At 37.5% G+C, this 18,302-nt stretch overlaps 1 protein-coding gene across 1 annotated transcript in view; it reads left to right on the forward strand.

The window, feature by feature from the left end:
• Positions 1-18,302, forward strand: part of MDGA2 (MAM domain containing glycosylphosphatidylinositol anchor 2) — a 1,000,910-nt gene that overhangs the window by 560,973 nt on the left and 421,635 nt on the right. The gene's annotated exons all lie outside the window — the stretch shown is intronic.

Genomic DNA, 18,302 nt, shown 5'->3' on the forward strand with positions numbered 1-18,302 from the left:
TGGGGGAAACCTGTAGAGATTCCTATATCTCAGAGTTTTTGTGAGGATTGAATAAGAAAATGAAAATTCCATTCATTTCTTTTTGCCTTTACCTCCCTTGCCTTTGGGGTCAAGTTCATAAAATGTTCTCTATGACCCAGGTCCATAAGTTTGGTACCTATATTTTCCTCTGTGTAACTTACAGTTTTGGGTCTTATGTTTAGGTGTTTGATCCATTTAGAATTAATTTTTGTGCATGGGGACAAACTGTAATCCAGTTCCATTCGTTTGCATGTGGCTTTTCAGTTTTTCCAGCACCATTTATTGAAGAGACTCTCTTTACTCCAATGTGCATTTCTGGCTCCTTTATCGAAAATTATCTGTCCATATACGTGTGGTTTCATAGCTGGGCTCTCTGTTCTGTTCCATTGATCTGTGTGTCTGTTTCTCTCCCAATACCATGCTGTTTTGGTCATTGTAGCTCTGTAGTATAATTTGAAGTCAGGTAGCAGGATACTTCCAGCTTCATTCTTTCTTTTCAGGATTGCTTTGGCTATTTGGGGTCTTTTTTGGTTCCATGCAAATCTAATGATTTCTTGTTCTATTTCTCCAAAAAATGACATTGCGATTGTGTTGGGGATTGCATTAATTCTGCATATTATATAAAACTAAAGAGCTTCTGCACAGCAAAAGAAAGAGACAACAAATCAAATAGGCAGCCAACCAGATGGGAGATGATATTTGCAAACAGTAGCTCCAACAAAGGCTTAATTTCTAAAATATATAAATAACTCGTAAAACTCAACACCAAACAAACAAACAATCCAATAAAAAAGTGGGCAGAAGACCTGAAAATACACCTCTCCCAAGAATACATACAAACAGCCAATAGATGTATGAAAAAATGTTCAACCTCACTGGCAATTAGGAAAATGCAAATTAAAACTACAATGAGATACCACCTAACACCTGTTAGAATGGCTATTATTAACAAGACAAGCAACAACAAGTGTTGGAGAGGTTGTGGGAAAACGGGAACCCTCGTTCACTGCTGGTGGGAATGTACACTATTATTACCACTATGGAAAGCAGTCTGGCAATTCCTCAAAAAATTCAGAATAGAGCTACCATATGACCCAGCAACCCCACTTCTGGGTATATATACGAAAAACTCAAAATCATTTATTTGCAAAGATATCTGCACTCATATGTTCATTGCATCATTATTCATGGTGGCCAAGACTTGGAAACAGCCAAAGTGCCCTACGATAGAGGACTGGATAAAGAAGATGTGGTACATATACACAATGGAATACTACTCAGCCACAAGAAAGGATGAAATAGCATCATTTGCAACAACATGGATGGGCCTTGAAAACATTATGCTAAGTGAAATGTCAGACAGAAAAAGCTAAGAACCATTCATTTCACTCATGTGGGATATAAAACTGGAACTTGTGAACACAAACAGCAGCATGGTGGCTGCCAGAGGGAAGGGGGTGGGGAGAGAAAGGGGTCCTAATATGAGGTGACAGGAGATGATTTCACTCTGGGTGGTGGCCACTGGTGCTATATACAGATTTTTGTAACTTAGAAATCCAAACATGAAACCTATATGTTCATGTTGACCAATGTCACCCCAATACCATTTAATTTTTAAAAATGTAAAAAAGAAAAGAAAATGAAAATCAGGACTTGACTGAAGTGTAAGATAGAGTAAGTAATCAGTTAATGCTATGTTTTGTATTTAGGGAGTCAGGATTGTCTCTCTGGGTTGAATAGATGAAGTAAGAAATCTACTACCATTACTATTGCTCTTTCAGCTTCCACTATCATTATAGTATTACTACTACACTGCTTATTATATCTCGTATGCTAAGGTATTCTGGTTCAGTCTTCCCTGAAAAGGTATTAACAAAAAGGAGAAAACACAATTTTTATGAATATAATATTCTTAGAAATTAAATAGTTAAAATATTATATGAAGATCTTATTTTGAAAGCTTCTTATAAGCAAAATATTCAACTTGTTATATATATAGTTATAAATTAAATATATGAACTACATATAAAACTATTTTAACTATTATAGCTATATGTAATTACAACTAAATAACTATGTATAACTTTTTATATATAGTTATAGTTATAAAGTCTAAATACCAGCAATGTCCCAATATAGGATACATAGAACTAATATTAGTCTTGATATTAGAATGCTAAAAAAAAAACAAAACATAATTTACTGATTTTCAATTTGTGTAGATTTTAACTTTCTTTTAAATGCAGTTTTTACTAGTCATTCATTATTTTCCTTCACCAGGCATAGTCTCTGGATGACTATCTGTAGCTATTTGCTTTAGATCTCAGACACCTAAGGTGCCATCCACAGAGAATATGCAATTTACTTATTTTTTTAAGCTATCTTCCTGAATTCCAATTGCCAGTTACAGACTGAAGCAACCTTTGAATCCTTGCTGCAATAGCATTTTAAATTCCTATCCAAGATACTTAATGAAAGCCAATAAATTGTGTGAACTTATCTTTATGCTTTTTTATTTTTTAATCAATAGTTTATTTTCTGATCTGAATATCAAGTGAAACCTTAATATGAGGATGGTCAAACTTTGTAGATGTAAGTCTGTACTAATTATTTTTTTTATCATTTTCATGTGGCCCAATAAAACCAGTTCATCAAGAACACCCTGCAGGGAGATAAAGTACAGATTCTGGGCCTTAATGTCTTCACATTTAAATAATAAGTATTTCAAAGACAGAGTTTTAAATTAATTTAAGGATTTCAAAGTGTTCCTAGGGGACACAATATTTTCTCTGTTTCCTAGTTAAATTGAGATATTATCATCTTTGGACTGTTAAGACATAATTTTGTTGAAAAGAGGATGTTTTTCACGGTAGTTCAATAAATGTAAAAGCTATTGCCAACATTAATAGGAATTGAAATAATTAAATGGAAGCACTAAAACTCAAAATATAAATAATGTGTGCATGAAAAGAATACTTTAAAGTTGAAAGAATGAAAATTTTCACACGACTGGTTTTAAATATAATATATGCTATCTTTAACCAATATATCGAAGTTTGTGCTGAAATGCAGGATTTGTATTTTAATGCAGAGAAAAAGTGAGAGTTTATGTCTTATGTCAAGCATACTGATATTACAATCATTCCAGAATACATAAAATTAATAAGTGGTATGTTCTAATAGAAAGCACTGGCGATGCCTTTCTTTATTCTCTCTAAATGTTTCGTAGGTAAATGGCTGTGGGAAAGCCACGAAGTATTTTTTTGACTCAGGTTCTTTATTGCTAAAAAGGAGTGGTAGTAATGTTGTTGATAGGAGAGAGAGAGAAAGAGAAAGAAACACAGGGAGAGAGAAACTGAGAGAGATCCATCTTATTAGCTAATTGCAATTTTGTTGTAGCTTAAACATCTTTATGTGTGAGCTATCCCTTTATCTGAATTTTCACTTCAATACTGTAGTGTTGCTTGCTTTTCTTCTTTCTTTCTTTTTTGTTTTTGTTTGTTTGCTCATGGACTGATTGCTTTACTTTATCAGACCCAAGTGCTTATCTTGAAACTGTGCTTCCTGGAAAGGGCCTTTGGGACCAGTTAACCTAGTTGAATAAGAACTCTAGTACTCCCTCTTCAGCAAAGGAACCATCCCAGGATAAGTATTTTTTTAAAGGCCAGACAACTTTCATGCCCAAATACTGTAAAAAGGCAAAAAATATACCATTTAACTAAATATATTATTAAAATGCTGTTTCCCGGCCACAAAGAAACATCCAAAGAAAGGCATGTAGTTTTATCGTTCTCTGAAGTGTAGGTTTGCTGTGAATACAGATTTGGGCACATTAAATCATCTGTCATTCATTGTTTCATCAGCACTTATAAGTGGCTTTCTGTACCTGCCACTAAATTGGGTGAATTAACTAAAATTCCTAATAAAAAAGCAACTGATAGTTAAATTTTATGTTTTATATATGTGTGCATATAAATATATTAAGCTACTTTGAACATTTTTGTAGAAGTCTTTATTATTGGTTATTCAGCCAAAGAAAAATGGAAAACTAATAACCTATCTTCTCCTGGATGAACTTGCCTGTACCCTCTGAATCTGTTACAGTTTTATTAAATTAACCTAACACCTCAAAAATGTTAAAATCATTGATGCTGTGTCTAGCCTTTCTCTTTCAGTTAAATTTTAGTTCTATAAGAAGAATGCAAGTTTTCTCTCCAGGATACAGTATTTTAAAGTGTAAATACATTTATGATAAATATCTGGAATATGTCTATGTCCCTTTGAAGTACAGTTTGCTGGGCAAGTGATTGTTGGTTTACTTATTCTGAAGAGACTTAAAAAAAATGTATTCTGTCCTTCATGTTAGTGGCTAATGAGCAAAGTATTGCATCTAAATGAATCTAATTAAAATGACCATTTGATAAATATATCCTAAGCCTAATTTAAAGAAAGTCTATTTTAGAAACCTATTTTCTCGCTGTCTCCTATTTTTATGTTTAGTGAAATTTTATATACAAAATTTATGTGATAAACTATTAAAATGCTGTTTTCAGGCCACAAAGAAACATCCAAAGAAAGGCATGTAGTTTTATCGTTCTCTGAAGTGTAGGTTTACTGTGAATACAGACTTGGGCACATTAAATTATCTTTCATTCATTGTTTCTTCAGCACTTATAAGTGGCTTTCTGTACCTGCCACCACTTGCCCATTTTACCTACATATTGACAGATCAAAGGTTAACAGGAAGACATATTTTACATCCTCCAATGAAAAGAAATTAGAATAAGGACGAACTATATATAGTAACAGAGTTAAAATCTTTTACCCTAGGATAGATGGGTCCAAGTCACATTTTTTTTTCAACTGAACATTTAATAGCTAACTGTGAATGATTGAACACATCCTATGAAATAATATTAGTTTACAATTAGTTGCAACAGCTAAATTCAACATACTGTAATTTTAGACAATGAATTCTGAATAATATATACTGGAGATCTACTATTACTAATGCCTGGCACTGGTATTCTCATTTTCTTGCTTTACTATTAACTAATTGCTGAAAATTATCCATGTCTGTATTTGTGCACAGTTCAGATTGGAAATGAAGAGACCTTATTAATTGCATAGCTAAGGTGGTTGCTTTCTTCTATACGCACATTAAGATGCAGGCACTCATTATCTGGGTGGCTTTTTTATTTATCTGACCCTACTATTCTGCACCTTTAATTAGCATCTAATCACTCTGCCTTTCTAACCAAGCTAAAAGGGAATTGTGATAATACTAAGTATTTTCTGACTGTAGTACATAAGATTTACCATTTAGCCATGGCATGTTCCCTCATTTAAAAGTTGACCAGCAGATGAAAAAAGAGGTAGAAACTCATCATTACTGGAAAAACTCAGAAAGCATTTACTGTTCTTAGTTTGGTAACCTGTTGTTTTGGATGAAATAGAAGCAATTAAATGAATACACAGTATATTAAACTATGGATGTGACAACTGAAACTTTTGAAAAGATAAAGATGTCTCTAAGATAGCTTTTTCTATTAATGGACACCATAATTAAGAACTGGTGATAAAAATTTTTAGTATTTTATCAATATTATTCTTTTAGAATTCAGAAATTAATGCTTTATATAGAAAGTAACTTTGTTCTCTTGAAATAAATTCAGTTTATTTTTTAGGAGGTCTGTAAAGATTACTTTGTGAAACTTTCATAAAAAAATACAAGAAAGAACATTATGCTTGTTTTCTAAGGTCTTCACATTGTTTTCAAATTTCTGAAGTGCTAATATACATAGAATTCTAGTCCTAAAGGGAGACATACACATATACACACACAGAGATACAGATAGATAAGAGTCTATATGCATGAGTATCTATATACATTTTTGGGATATATATGTATATATACACTAGAGGCCCAGTGCATGATTAAATCATGCACGTGTAGGGTCCCCTAGGCCTAACCTGCCATCCAGGCTCCAGGCCATATCCACTGCCCCGCAAAGCCTAGCACGCTCCACGGACACTGCTAGCAGCCTGCTCCCCACTTTTGATGGCAGGGGGTCCGCTGGTGCCGGAGCGGAAACACAGCTCCCCGCTTTCCCAACGGCCCAATCGGCCACCCCGGCCACCCCGAGTCCCGCCCCTCCACGCTTCCTGGCCAATCGTGGGCATAGCGAAGGTACGGTCAATTTGCATATTTGTCTATTATTAGGTAGGATATATCCTATTTAATAATAGAGTAACATGTAAATTACCATCACTCTGCTATGCCCACAATTGGGCGGCAGGAGGCTGGGGGGCGGGACTCGGGGTGCCCTATCCGGCCATTGAGAGGCACGGACTCCCGCCCCCTGTGCCTCTCAACGGCCAGATCCGCAGCCGCTGAGGGGGCCTGCCGCGGACACCCAGCTGTGCCTCTCAACGGCAGGGTAGCCAGGTGTCCACGGCAGCCCCCCTCAGTGGCCCTTGAGAGGCACAGGGGGTGGGAGTCCCGCCCCCTGTGCCTCTCAACAGCAGGGTAGCCCCCCTCAGTGGCCATGGACCATCAAAAGTGGGGGAGCTTGGTGCCTGTCTTCTCTGGCACCAGGCCTTTCAGAAGCCTCAGCTGAGCCGGAGGCTTCTGAAAGGCCTGGTGCACCAGCAGACAGGCACCCAGCTCCACCGCGAAAAGCGATAACGTGTAGGGAACCCTACACGTGCATGATTCAATCATGCTCTGGGCCTCTAGTGTGTATATATATATATATATATATATATATATATATATATATATATATAATCATTAGCTAAATTCAGGTACTATAAATATTTTTTAATCTCAAAAAAATTTTAACATTTCTGTTGAAAACTATCCACCTTCCATAAAGCTAATATAATTGTTTGTAGGGCAAGTCTCAAACTAAGGCATTTTGAAACAGTTGTGTGAATGAGTACCTCCTGAAACACTAAGGTTATAAAGGGGAGAAAACTACATGAACTGACTCCTAACTACATTGTTTCAAACAAAGCTGTGTAAGAAGATTGAAAACTCCAGTTCACATACCAGTCTCCTACAGTGAATTTTCCACTGAGTACTCCAGCCAAGTCATAGCTGCATTCTACTGGGTAGGAGGAGGGGAAATTGAAAGATTTCCTGTTGATAAAGTTATTTTTATTAGGGGAACAGGAAAGAAAGTGCTCAGTAGTTTATATGCCATCATGACCTTCTGAACATTATGAAACTGTTACATAATGCCATACATATATGGCAATCTTATAGAGATATATTTATTTTTCACATAGACTAGGGGCCCAGTGCACGAAGATTCATGCACAGGGGGTGGGTCCCTCAGCCCGACCTGCACCCTCTCCAATTTGGGAGCCCTCAGGGGTGCCCTCTCCAATCTTGGAGTTTCTGTCTGTCTTTGCAATCATTTGAGCGAATTGTCTGAGACCCCAACCCAGTTTGGTTTGGTGCTCACAGAATAATAGAGGTCTTTTTTTTTTTTTTTCTTTGCTTCATTAGTGGAGATTTCCTAGAAGCTGCAGGATATCTTCCCTTTAATTTTTCTTTGACACTGTGACTTCACTTATGTCTCTCACCTTTGCTTTCCCTCCATCCCCCACCTGCAACAGTAACTTGCTCCAGGCTCACATTCCTGGTGCTCCCTGCACTCTTGGTTTCTGCTTCTGGTCCAGGGGTTGCACAAACCAAGAGGACTGCGAACTCCAGCCGCCTCCAGGCCGGGCTGACAGGACCAGACCCTCCAGTGGCGTCCCCAGTACCCCGGCCGCTCAGCGCCGGCACACGCGTGTGCTGGCCACAGGCTCGAAGCAGGCGGGGTCCTGGGGATGCCTGCTTGTCACCCTTGCTAGGTGGAGGGCGGGTGGGCGTTCCGCTCTGCCCTGCCCCCGGCTGCTTGGTGCCTGCGTATGTGAGCGCTGCCCACAGGCCCTCCATCTTTGTCAGGTTAATTTGCATACTCACTCCTGATTGGCTGTGGGTGTCATGGAGGTACGATCAATTTACATATTTGTCTATTATTCGTGTAGATAATATTTAAGGATTTTGTCCTTTCTGAGAACTTTGACCTTATATTCAAGTTGATATGTGAAGCAGTTTATTGAATTTGCTGATATTTATAGATTTTCACCAGAGATTATGAGAAAAATTTCATAGGATGCATGCTTTGAAACAGATGCATTAAATGCAGTACATGTCTTGATTGCCCAATATTTTAGCCCAGAGGACAGGCAGGTTTCCCACCCACGCAATTGATTTCAACTTGGCCTGCTGTCTTGGGAGGCTGTATATTTTGCTTTCAGTGAGACTCGCTACACATTCACATTCATGCTATTTTACTACAGCAATGTTCCAAAGGGTCATTAGGTTCCAACTCCTAGATCTGCAAAGTGGCCATTTCCAGACACTACATGGAAATAAAAGGAAGATGCTATGCATTTCAATTAGCACAAGATCCATTCTATCCTCATTTTGGATGTTGTGACAGGTCAAGCTGGTTTGAGTTTATCATGGCCTATTTTCTGAGTAACTATGAAAGCCACAACCTTGAGCACTTCCATAAGATGCTGCCACTACCCTACAGCAAAAATGACATATAAATGAGAGAAACAATGGAGCTTGGCAGGCAAGTGAAATTCTGGGGAAGTAATTGAAACAGTGACATTTTACTAGGGTGCTAGAGCACAGACTCACTATTTCTTTTTATTGCTACACTGAGGTGCTTTCTAGGTGTTAACTATCACCACATCAGTGAGAAAGATCACCAGGAATGATTTCAGACTATTAAGCCCAACTCCTACCTGACATAGTGATTGGATGCTGAAGTTCATACTCTGCAAAAACCATGTATCTGAGCTCTGCCTCTCACATTATAGGTTTAAATATGTTGAAATCCAGTAGCTATATTTTTTAGGATTCAGGAAACAATTCTGGCCTTAAAATTAAATGTTTGTTTGCCTAATAACAGGCATGTTTTCAGTCATCATAAAACCTGCATATCAATGATGGTATGTTTGTTCACTTGGTGATTGGGAGGAGGAAAAGTGCATGGATGCAGACTATCTTCATACTATACTTACTAGGAAGAATAAAAATGACAGCTGACACAATGTCAACACAGTGATTGCCAGAAATAATATATGTTGCCTATATCTTGTGGTCCTGATGAATCTTAAGGAGAAGTAGTTGAGCCAACTCTGTTCCATGGCTCCGGGGCAATAACCTTCATGTTTTCTGATTAAGTCATTCCAGGACACATTCTTTCACAAAGGAGCAACATGATTACTTTAAACTACTACTGTTCTGGAGGGGTTACAGTAGCAGCAACTGATAATCAAAGATTGATAACATTTAATGGGTGCTTGTGAGTGAGTGACTGTGTGTGTGAGTGGAGAGAGAGAGAGAGAGAGAGAGAGAGAGAGAGAGAGAGAGAGAGAGAGAGAGACAGAGAGAGAGAGAGAGAGAGAATGTGTTATAGGAGGATATAGTGAGATCAGAGTTGCAAACTCTGGAAACCAGGGCTGCTGCCCTTCCAGTTTGCTTGTCATCAACTGAAAACACCTCCATCAAGCAATCACTCTCTAGCAGTAGCAGCAAAACTTGTTTCTACAGCACTACCAACACAAAGCCTGGTTGTGCTATGGTAGGGGAGTAGCTGCAAGTATAAACACCACAGATTTGTGCTGCTCTTACCTGAAGCTCAGTCATTTTTGTGAATAAATGTTTCTCAGTTGTATGTCATAGATCAAAGGCCCGTGTTGGAATGTTGTGGCCTCCTGGAAGAGGATTTGAAGAAGTTTTGATCTCCTTTCTTTGTCATGCTAGAAATTAATCTTCTCAAGTCATCTTTTTAAATATATTAAAATATGTCATTTTTACTCTTTTTAGAATGTATTTTTATTGTAGAAAGTATTACCTATGTCCTCTTTTATTAACTTTACTGCTAGAAATATTTTTATATTCCCATAGTCCAGTTTATGTTCTTTTCCTAAGAATATAGTGTTATTTATTACTATATAATAAGTTACTCCAAAACCTAGTGACTTAAAATAACAAATATTTATTATCTCACAGTTTATGTGTGTCAGGAATTCCTGATGACTTACCTAAGTCTTTGTTTTCAGGGTCTCTTACAAGACTATGTGTGAGTTGTCAGCCAGGACTGCAGTCATTCAAGGCATGAGTGGGGGAAGAAGATTCATTTTCAAGCTTACTCATGTGAATGTTGGCAGGCTTCATGTCCTCATTGGCTGTTCCCCTGAAAAATAATTTCCCTGACACATGGCTCACAACATGAAAACCAGCTTCCCTTAGATCAAGCAAACATGAGAATAAAAGTGAGCACTCCCCGCACCTGAAAAAAAGCCACAAAATCTTTGTGACATAATCTTTGAGGTGAAATGCCATGACTTTTGTTATATTCTGTTTGTTAGCAGTGCGTCACGAGGTCCATCCCACAGTCAAAGGGAGAAGCTTGCACAAGGACATACATACCCAAAGGAGTCATTTTAGAAGCTACTTACCACAAATGGTGACATGTAACCAACGGCTTTAGTGGAAAAAAGAAAAAGAGAGGTAGTTTACTATGTCATTGTTATAAAATCTCAAATGGGAAAACTATTTTTCCTTTTAGATTATTTTTACGTAAAGCAATCACCTTTTTGTATTTTGATGAAGTGTTTGGGAATATGAAAAATGTAAAGATAACAGGAGAACAAACACATACTTATGAACATCCTATTTCAGTAACAAAGCAAGGCCTGTGTAGTTAAAATGCCCTATGTACCCATTCTCTCCTAGGCATAATTGCTCTCCTGACTTTGGTGGTTTTTCCCAATGTGCGTATTTATAATTTTACTATATATATGTGCCTTAATTAACAATATATTATTATTTTGCTTGTTTAAAATTTCATATAAATGGTATCTCTATTATATGTATCAATATGCTCAGAAGGATGTATTAAATGTTGTTGGAAAGATAACTATATATAACAACAAAATAAGAGAAGGAAGCAATTATATATTGATTAATAGTAAAATAGATATAGAAATTGTGGTACATTCATAAAATTCAATATTATACACAGTGAAAATTAATGAACTAGCATTACATATTAACATGGATTCATCTCACAAGCCTGAAATTGAAGATAGAAGTTTCTTTTACTTTACTTTTTTGTTTTTCAATTATAGTTGATATACAATATTATATTAGTTTCAGGTGTAAAACCCAGCGATTAGGCATTATATAGCTTACTAAGTGATCATCCCAATTAATCTCAAACCCATTTGACACATTCAGTTATTAGATTAATATTGACTATATTCCCTATACTTTACATCCCCATGACTATGTAACAACCGATTTGTATTACTTGATCCCTTCACCTTTTTCACCCAAGCCCCCAAGCCCTTCACACCTGGCAACCATAAAATGTTCTGTGTATCTGTAAGTGTGTTTCTGTTCTGCTTGTTTATTTATTGTTTTTTAATTCAATTATTTATGGATATATATATATATTTATTGCCATTTAGTTATTCATGTTTCTGATCTTTTTTTTTTTTTTTTTTCTTCTTAAAGAAGACCCTTTAACATTTCATATAACACTGGTTTAGTGGTAATGAACTCTTTTAGCTTTTTCCTATTTAGGAAGATCTTCATAAGTCCTTTGACTCTAAATGATAGCTTTGCTGAGAAGAGTAAAACTTTCCATCACTGAATATTTCTTGACACTCCCTTCTGGCCTACAAAGTTTCTGTTGAGAAATTAGCTGACACTGTTATGGAAGCTCCTTGTCGATAACTGCTTCGTCTTGCTCCTTTTAAGATTCTCCCTTTGTCTTTATCCTTTGCCATTTTAATCATGGTGTGCCTTGGTGCAGGCCTCTCTGGTTCATCTTATTTGTGGTTCCACACTTCCTGGACTTGTATGTTTATATTCTTCACCAGGCTAGGGGAGTTTTCCATCATTATTTCTTCAAATAGCTTTTCAATTCCTTGCTCACATTCTTCTCCTTTCGGTGTGCCCTGATGTGAATGTTGATCTGCTTGAAGTTATCCCAGAGACTCCTTATACTGTCCTCAATATTTTGGGTTCTTTTTTCTTTTTGTTGCACTGATTGGGTGTTCCCTGCTTCCTTATCTTCTAAATCAATAAAATGATCCTCTTCTTCATCTACTCTACTGTTGATCCCTTTAATGTATTCTTTATTTCAGTTATTGTATTCTTCATTTCTGATTGTTTTTTTTTTTTTATGTTTTCTAGCTCCTTTTTTATTTTTCCTATCTCTTTGTGGAAGTTCTCACTAAGTTCATCTACACTTCCTCTAAGTTAATGGAGCATCTTTATAACCCTGTGTTTGTTTCTCTATGCTAGGTAGAGCTGCTAAGTCTCCTGGGCTTATAGAGTGGCCTTATATAGTAGGTATCCTATAGGATTTAGTGGCACAGTTCCCTGTTCATGCAAGCTGGGCAACTCATCTCCCACTCCCATATGGGGCTGTGTACACCTTCCTGTTTTAGTTGATCCCTGATTGCTTTTGGCATGTCCATAATAGGAATTTACACACAGGCCAATCAGCTGCAAGGACTGGCATAACCATGTGGAGAATCAACTGTGTAGGGGACACTCCACTGAGCAAAACTTACTTCAGTGGGGCTCTGGTGCCTGCTGAGACCACCCCTTCGGCATGTTGCTTGTGGAGAAGATTGGGTGGTGCTTTGATATGGTCTGAAGCTATTCACTGGGAGTGCTGGCTCTGGGACCTCTCAAGAGAGACAGCCCAGGGCCACTTACCCCTGTGCCTTGCCTGGGGCTACCAACATATGCTACAAAACAATCTGAAGATGGCTGCTATTTGTGCTGGGCTTCGAGGTGCCCAGGAGAGGCCAAGCTCCAAACTAAGGACAGCTATTGTTATATCTGAGCCTGGAGATTTATTGAGAAGTATGGGGCATGCTGAGGCCAAATGTTTAGAAAAGACACTGGAAACAGCTTGGGTTGGCCTGCAGGTCAGGGTCTCTAGAATAGCTAGAGCATACTAACAGTGATGGCCAGGTTGATAAAGACTTAGATATAGCCCTGCCTACCAGCTCTGTGGGGGGTGGGCTCAGAGAAGGTATTATGGCCTCTGCCAGCACCTCTCTCTGAGAGAGAGCTGCCTCTCCAACTCTCGCCCCCATGCCAGACAATTTAGTCCTTTCCTGTATGCTCCTAGTGCTTTTCCAGATGCTACACCAGTGCTGGAGCTCAGAATGTGTGAGTCTGAGTAAGTCCATGCATGGGCCCTTTAAGAGGAAGTGCCTGGGGCTACAGCAGTCTCACTGTCATGCAGCCACAATCTTCATGGATATTCACAGCCAGATGTTTTGAGGACTTCTCTTCCTGGGACTGAACCTCTGGGTTGGGAGGTTTGGTGTGGGGCTTTGTCTCCTTGCTCCTCAGGGGAGACCTCCACAGTAAAGATATCCTTCCCAATTTTTATCCATCAAACATTTGTGTGGATCCAGACCATTCCAAATTTCTTTCCCTCCTACCAGACTCGATGTGAATTCTTTATATCCTTAGTTGTAGGATTTCAGGTGATGGTTGTTATGTAGTTGTAATTTTGATGTGCTTGTGGGACAATGTGAGTATCATGTTTATCTACACTGCCATCTTGACTGGAAGCCCCAAGAATATTTTTAATAGCCTATATTTTCACTCAACTAATATTTATGTGATTCAATCCTATTCTAAGTCACTTACTGGAAATGTGTGTAAAAACATTTTATTAGATAACAAAAATGACATTATCTATTGTTCTTCAGTTTAACAATGGGTTATGAGAGATAATTAAACAAAACATTTCTGAAAAATTCTATGCTAGTATAAACTGTTTGATTACTAATTACAAGCCTGTCTTGTGATTATGTCCACTGTATATGGTAGGTGTTGATAGAATTTACATGAGCCTATTCAATTTGAAGTTTGGTGATCTGCAAGCAAATTATTTCTTTTCTTTTTTCATATTTTATTCTAAATGCTTAGAGAGTTGATAGATATATTTGTGCCCTCGTCTCCCCACCTAATTTTTCTCTAATACAATTGGGATAATTGAAGCAGCTGTGACTAACTATTTACATTGAAAATAATAGCATGGGTAAATAGGGTCTTTCCAATCTTTCATTATTGTTAACAGAAATCAGTAGGAATATTGGCCTAGCCTCATTACAGAAACAGAGCTATGTCCAGAATGAGATGAAACAAATAATTATAAACTCATAGCAAAACAAGAGAACACACTTACAAAAGAAGGTGGTAATAATTATAATCAACAATACATGATAAATACAGATAATTGAAGTGATCCAGAATATACGTATATTTTAGAAAGGATTGGCTTCTATCTGTTGATTTACAAATTCTGAGTAATTTGAGAAGATTGAGTGACTAGAGGTCTCAATGATAATTGAAAGTCAACTCATATTTAAGGCACATTGAGACTCATCAGAGTATATGGTCAATAGCATGAGCTAGACTGAATGAATTTGAAAGCAAATTAATCACTTAGTTATGCAACCTTGAGAAGTTTTCTAAATGCCCCAGATCGGTTTCCTCAGTTGTAATTCTCATATGTCTCATAAAATTTCTTCCAATATCAAGTGAGTTAGTATTCATAAAGCTTGTAGAAAAGTAATTAGCCTATCCGAAGCCGGTTTGGCTCAATGGATAGAATGTCAGCCTGCGGACTGAGGGGTCCCGGGTTCGATTCCAGTCAAGGGCGTGTGCCTTGGTTGTGGGCACGTCCCCAGTGTGGGGGCTGCAGGAGGCAGCTGATCGATGTTTCTGGCTCTCTGTCTCTCTTCTTCTCTGTAAAAAATCAATAAAATATATTTAAATAAATAAATAAATAAAAATGTTTAAAAAAAGAAAAGTAATTAGCCTATAGTAAGCATCCTATAAATGTTAGTTTTTATTATTAGTTAGAAGTCAAGAATGTGTAAATTTTAATTATTTGAAAATAGTTGGTATATTGCCTTTAATCAAAATAGTTACTTAGTATAGTATTCCTGTAATAATTCTTGTTCCACCCATATTGGATATTAATAGATATATGTATAATATCTGTTAATATGAAACTAAATTTCTAATTAGAAATTATATTAAACAATTCCATTAAAATGTATTGCATTGTTACAACAGAACATTAGAATATCAATGAAACAAAAATTTAGTTTTTCTTATGCATATTTTGATGCATTTGTTACATTTTTTATGCACAAATCATATACAGTATTTTTGTATTTTAGTAATTATAGAAATATAATTCTATATGGATTATTTTGAAACTTTATTTACTTTTTTTCTACATAAATTTTTGGGATTATATCAGTTAATACATGAAGATTTAGATCATTTGTTATATTGAAATAAAATATTCTACTGAATGAAGAGTGATACTGAAACTTTTCTGGAATTTTCTACTAGGAAAGAATTGAATAAATGCATACTGTCTCTGTGTGCACATCTGTAATATTTTCTCAATGCATGTATCAATAAGTGAAATCAGTTGTTCTCAGAATGTATCTTCAATTTGACTCAATATTGCTAAAATGTTTTTTAAAGTGGTTATGTCAAATTTCACTCAGGAAACCTATTAGAGTTTTTGTATCCATGTATTTCTCAACATGTAGTTGTTATTTTAGTGAATCAAATTTTGCCAATCAAAAAGATCTAAAATTGTATTTCATAATTTTAACTTGATATTTTTAATTACTACTAAGGATACACATCTTTTTCAAATTTATTAGCATTCAGGCCTTTTTTTCTGATAAATTTGCTTTCCATATTTTGTTCTTGTTTTGATTTTCTTTTAAAGAAACACCTAATATTCTCTTGATATTAAACATTTTATATGTGTTACAGTATTTTTTCTTAGTCTGTGATCTTTATTTTTTATCTTTGGATTCAAAGACTTAGAATATTTTTTTATATAGTTAACTTTATCAATCTTTTTTAATGGTTTGTGAATTGTGAATTTTGTGCTCAGTTTAAATATATTTTATCCACTTTGAGCTCATAAAAATATTAGTCTCTAGAAAATGTTTTCTAGAGACATTAAATTTTTTATTATTTTGGGGACTTTGATATAAGAATCTATATATTTTTGTTTTTTAAAATATGTTTTATTGATTTTTTACAGAGAGGAAGGGAGAGGGATAGAGAGTTAGAAACATCGAAGAGAGAGAAACATCGAACAGCTGCCTCCTGCACACCCCCTACTGGGAATGTGCCTGCAACCAAGGTACATGCCCTTGACCTGAATTGAACCTGAGACTCCTCAGTCCCAGGCCGATGCTCTATCCACTGAGCCAAATCAGTTAGGGCTATTATTGTTTGTTTTCACTTATTTTTTAATTAATTAATTAATTTAAAATAAACTTTTTATTGTTGATAGTATTAATTATAGCTCCCCTTCCCCCTCTTTACCCCCATCCTCCCAGCACCTACTCACCCCCATGTCTTCAATACTGTAAAAAAGAATCTATATTTTGTATGATGTCAGATAAATACTTGCAGTGATTATCTAGGATCTCATAATTTGATGGAATCACAAGATTCCAGTGTATATTCATGTAAAATTTTAATAAGAGTAAAAAATACTACCTAATAAAAGAGTAATATGCAAATTGACCATCACTCCAACACACAAGATCTCTGCCCCATGTGGTCAAAGATGGCTACCCCCTTGAGGAAACAAGATGGCTGCCACAAGATGGCTGTCAAGGGAGGGCAGTTGTGGGCAACAAGGCCTGCAGGGGAGGGATGTTGGGAGGGACCAGGACTACAAAGGAGGGCAGTTGGGGACTATCAGGCCTGCAGAGGAGGGCAGTTGAGGGGGAACCAGGCCTGAATGTGAGGGCAGTTAGGGGGGAACAAGCTTGTAGGGGAGGGCAGTTGGGGGGAACCAGGCCAGGGAGAGCAGTCAGGGGTGACCAGGCCTGCAAGGGAGGGCAGCTGGGGGGGAACCAGGCCTGAAGGGGACGGTAGTTGAGGGGGAACCAGGCCTGAATGGGAGGGCAGTTAGGGGGGAACAGGCTTGCAGGGGAGGATAGTTAGGGGTGACCAGGCTGGCAGGGGAGGGCAGTTAGGAGCAATCAGGCCGGCAGCAGAGCAGTTAGACGTCGATCAGGCTGGCAGCAGAGTGGGTAGGGGGTGATCAGGCTGGCAGGCAGAAATGGATAGGGGCAACCAGGCAGGCAGGCAGGCGAGTGGTTGGGAGCCAGGAGTCCTGGACTGTGAGAAGGATGTCCGACTGCTTGTTTAGTCGGACATCCCTCGTGGGTCCCAGATTGGAGAGAGTACAAGCTGGGCTGAGGGAGACCCCCCCAGGCACAAATTTTTTTCACCAGGCCTCTAGTATATATATAATGCAGGAAAAATAAGGCACAGGCAACCATTCAGAGATTGACAAACAGCCAAGTGCAGCCTTCCGGGATTATTACTTGGTTGCATAGGTTATACTTTTTCTCAGATTATGAACCAATCAAAATATGTACATTGTGTCTTAGTCAAGTTGTATGATTAGTTAAATCAGATGCAAACCATATCTCTACCTAACAATGTAGACAAGCTCATACATAGTACTTTAAGGGAAATTTCAAACTTATTTTTATTTTATAGTGGTAAGAGCACTTAATATCAGATCTATTCTCTTAATTTTAAGTGTATAATACAGTATTGTTAATGTAGGATTAATGTTGTACAGCAGTTTCCTAAAATGAATTTATCTTACATAATTGAGATTTTTATGCCCTTTACCTCTAACCCCTTTACCTCAGACTCTGACAACCACTATTCTATTGTTAGATCCTATGATTTAACTATTTAAAGATATATAAGTGAAATCATGCAATATTGTCCTTCTGTGAGTGTCTTGTTTTACTTAGCATAATGTCCTCCAGGTTCATCCACATTGTGGTATACTGAAGGATTTCCCTCTTTTTAAAAATTGAATAATATCCTATTATATGTATACTAGTGGCGGGGTGCACGAAATTTGTGCACGGGGGTGGGGGGTGTTCCTCATCCTGGCCTGCACCCTCTACAATCTGGGACCCCTCGAAGGATGTCCAACTGCTGGTTTACAGGGATCGGGCCTAAACCAGCAGTCAGACATCCCTCTCATAATCTGGGACTGCTGGCTCCAGCCGCTTACCTGCCTGCCTGCCTGCCTGATTGCCCCTAACCACTCTGCCTGCCGGCTTGCTTGCCTCCAACTGCC

The sequence above is a fragment of the Eptesicus fuscus genome, chromosome 2, assembly GCF_027574615.1.
Source record: "Eptesicus fuscus isolate TK198812 chromosome 2, DD_ASM_mEF_20220401, whole genome shotgun sequence".
NCBI lineage: Eukaryota > Metazoa > Chordata > Mammalia > Chiroptera > Vespertilionidae > Eptesicus > Eptesicus fuscus.